This window comes from Hyla sarda, chromosome 10, assembly GCF_029499605.1.
Source record: "Hyla sarda isolate aHylSar1 chromosome 10, aHylSar1.hap1, whole genome shotgun sequence".
Lineage (NCBI taxonomy): Eukaryota > Metazoa > Chordata > Amphibia > Anura > Hylidae > Hyla > Hyla sarda.
The window spans coordinates 93,698,656-93,702,941 of NC_079198.1; the positions used below are offsets into that span (position 1 = coordinate 93,698,656).

The window sequence follows — 4,286 nt, forward strand, 5'->3', positions numbered from 1 at the left end:
TTATATTGGTGGTTTTTAACCAGATATTATTAAAAGTTAAATTTTAGAGCACTTTCCAATGGGTACGGTGGTATTCCTTTGTTTTTTTTCTGTTTTTTTTCTGGTATTGCTGAGGTAACATTCACCAGTCATGTAATGAGCTTGGAGTGTATAGCCTGTTCTCCACTGTCATATAGCTACCACATTGCCCACTCGCCATTTTTGATGTCTAGAAACAGATAAAAATTGAGAGTCCCGACTTGTTGATACCTCATAATGGTTAACTGAAAAGAGACAGAAACTGAGGCAGTGATGATCATTACTAAATATTCATTTTCTTTTTACAGTCACTGTGTCTTCTCAAGTAAATGGAACTGCCACGGTTCTGCTCCAGGCTATTGCAAATAACACTGCTGTAGGGACCTGGTCAACTGGCTTGAATTCTTCTTCTTGTAATAATTCCTTAGGAGTTTCTTACACATTTGAAAACACTTCATTTGTTGCCAACTGGACTTCACCATCTAATCTAAGTGCAAGCTCTATTATCATTAGGTAAGTATTGGGACTTTTGTTTCTTCTTCTTCAAAAAAAAAGTAAAAAAATAAAAAGTTAAGATATATGACTCACAATGGAGGCAAATATATCCTTGAAACATTTAAAGTGTAGTAATTAAAAATAAAATTGTTAAAAATTACAGAACACTAGCGCTATTGGATGGTTAAATATTAAGCCCACACTGCTGCATAATATTAAAGTAGGGTCCCCTGAATGCCGTGCTAGTAGAAAGTTCCAAAGTATTTACAATATATTATTCACGCTGCGTAGGACTATCAGAAAAGACTAAAAGGTAATACATACATTATAGTCCTTCGCAGTGCAAATATTATGTTGTTGAAGGGGTTGTCCAGTATTAGAAATACACAGCTTCTTTTGTTGCAAAAAATAAAAATAAAAAAACAATCCTGTCTACAGATTGTGTCTGGTATTGCAACTCAACACCACTGAAGTAAATGGGACAAAGCTGCAATACTACACACAACTTCTGGACAGGAATGGTGCTGTTTTTGCAAAAAAAGAAGCTGTGTTTTTCTAATACTAGACAACCCTTTTAATACTTTGAAAATCAAAATTTCTTGGACAGTTTTAAGAGGTCTACAAATTATTCAGCTACATACAGTTAGGTAAGGAATTGGGTAAAACATTCAGTCCTTAAAGTGCATCTGTCCCCTGGAAATTAACAAAGTGCTGACAGTATTACAAAGGTGTGAGGGGAAGTAGAAACATGTTACACATATTACCACATTGCTTTATTTCGAAAGCATGGCACATGCACCAGATCTCAACAGGGCTCGCCACTGGAAGCAAAGCCCTGCCTATCAAATTGGGCGAGGGCAGAAAAAGAAAGTGGAGAGGCGTTCCAGGGCACTTCAGGGGCTGGACCATGTCTTCTTGCAAAAGCATAAAATAATGCATTTTTTAGCAGATGGCACCTCTTCGTTATCATATCCCAAGTTGAGTTGCGCGTGATGACTAGCTTCAGAAAAAAAACATGATTTCACAATACTTAGTCTGAAGTTTCAATGACATATATGTTGATATTTGACCATCTAGAGGATGTGATCAAGAGTTTTGCTGGTACATTGTGAAAATGTGTAATAACAATAATAATAATAAACAATTGTGGAAAGGTAAGGGTGGATATGTTTGTAATCTATTTTCATATGCCTTACTAGAACATATGGACGTTGTAGATGTGGCTCTCCTCTTTTATGAGCCTGAGTAGAGACTCAATACCAAATTTTGCTCTAACGTATCTGGTGAGCCTCCAAACTACAATGTCAGTCATCCATTTGAATTGCTGGCATACAATACTACATTTCCCCCTAATGATATGAAAAATATCTGGCTGCAGCTTTCTCTATATGTCCATATATATATGAACAGCAATAAAGTGTGTTCATCGCTTCACCATTCAAACTCTTTGGGAGCTCTGTATCTATAAGTCCTATAGAGCTTGAACAGAAAAAAATAGTATGATCTGTTTTTTATTTCAGAATCAGAACAGCCTTGTATGTAAAATCACACCACAAATCTATGTCTATACATGGCTCATGTCTGTGCAATAGCATTCCTCTTACATCTCATTTATTTTCATTTCAGTGCTTTTGTAAATGGATCTTCTTCCGTGTACAAGTTGAGCAATACCTTGAGTGTTCCTACAGGTTTGTAAATTTTTTTTTTCCTATCCAAACACAAAATACTTAGATAATGTTTTTCTAAGTTTATATATACAGTATATATATATATATATATATATATATATATATATATATATATACATATTACATGCATGACCAGTTATGCATGCATGACCCCCTAGCATCCAATCAGACTGCTATTTCCATTTTTCACAGGCCTCTTTAAAAATGAAAGAAGCAATTTGATTGGCTCCTATGGGCAACTGGTCAAATTTTCCTCTTCACAGGTTTTGATAAATCTCCCCCAGTGAATGTTTTTTTTTTTATATGTTAAAGGGGTAAATTAATATAATAGCAAAATGGCAAAATACTGTTTTTATATGTTGCCGGGCATGACATCAAAACAACAAACAAGTAATATTCACCTACTCTGGTCCCCTGCAGTCCCTATCCAATCAACGTTAAATACATGGTGTGTGTGTGTTCTTCCCATTTCTCTCCACTTTTCAAATTTCAACCCATATTACATAAATATAATACAAAATTATTTGGCTTCTTATAAAATCAGCCCCAGTGTGTATGTCTAGGATAGGAAGATTGCTTTGTGAGCTTTATTGTGGGCCGGTAATGACAATATTGGGGATATTTTGCAAAACATGGAGCAGTTGCCCATATTAATCACTCAGATCCCAGCTTTCATTTTAAGAGGCCTTTTCATTTATTTTATTTTTTTTTTAATAAAGATGCAATCTGATTGGTTGCAATAAGCAACTGCTCCACTTTTCCTCTGCACAAGTTCTCATAAATCTATCTACCTTCCATGTTTGCAATGCTGTGAAAAATGTTTGTGCATGTATTTATGTATGGGATCAAACATTTTCTTTTTGTAATTGGGCTGTCAAAGCATTGCACCATATATGGTATGACCTGCCATCCATATTTGATTGTACAGCTCTGTGGAATATATATATATATATATATATATATATATATATATATATATATATATGCTAATATTTTTTTTCTGACATCTTTAAAGCATCTTTCTCCTTTATCTTCCATGCAGTTTCTACTACAACTACTAAAACAGCTACAACAGCTAGTGGAAGCCATGCTAACAACCCAACTGCCTTGGTTTGGGCTTCCTGCCTCCTTGTGATCGCCAGAAAGTTATTGTCATAAAAGTTAACAGAATCAAGGACATTCACTGATCGGTTCTCCATGATAAAATCTTATAGATTCCTCAGGTGCTTTGTAGGATGATGTAAAAATATAAATTTCCTCTATGAGTAGTGATTGGTTTGGAAAAGGCCACCAACATTATATTATATACTATGTAATATACATAGAGGCACTACAGGGGGTCTAGGGTCGTGTACCTCAGGTGCTGGGCATTGGCGGAAAGTTTCAACAAACCACTCTATTTAAAGACAGGGCTTAGGCAGTTAAAAAAATATTATGCCCTGGATGAAACAAAGGCTACCTAGAACTGAGGTACCGGATTAAGAATATAGTATGATTAGCACCGGATAATGCTCCAACAAATTCATCAGTAGGATAGCCCTGCATTGATCTTAAACCAGCACTAGGAGGGGTGTATTATGAGCCTTTCTTTACTTTACTTTACATATATATACAGTGTATAGATGATATATTTCCTGACATTTACACTTTAAACATTTTTATGTTTTTTTTAGCAGTACTTCTTTCATATGACATGTTTTGCATGTATGTTACATGTAAATGTTTACAATCAAGCATGCATAGGTGTAACATGTTTTTTAGTTTTCTTATTTAAAATGACACTTTTACCTACATTTCTCAATCTGCCTCATACCTAAACGGTCTGGCTTTGCCATAACATTTTGGTTTTCAGGCAGATTGATAAATTTAGGCCATTTCATGTATATAAATAACTGCAGTAACTTATGAACATAGAACATATTTCTTCTACTCCTGTCTATTTTTTTTTAGAAACCTTTGCTGTAGCACGACTGTAAAGTATCTCAAAACGAAATATTTTCCGGAAAGGTGAAACAATAAAAGATTGAAAAAAAATGTTGATGGTCTTTTCATATTTGTGTTCAAAAAAACAAAAAAACAAAAACT

The 4,286-nt window shown here is 34.6% G+C and overlaps 1 long non-coding RNA gene across 1 annotated transcript; it reads left to right on the forward strand.

The window, feature by feature from the left end:
• Positions 1-404: 404 nt before the first annotated feature.
• LOC130294410 (uncharacterized) lies at positions 405-3,377 on the forward strand. The gene is made up of 3 exons (XR_008848490.1): positions 405-531; positions 2,140-2,201; positions 3,244-3,377. It is a non-coding gene; the product is annotated as an uncharacterized LOC130294410 (long non-coding RNA).
• The last annotated feature ends 909 nt before the right edge of the window (positions 3,378-4,286 follow it).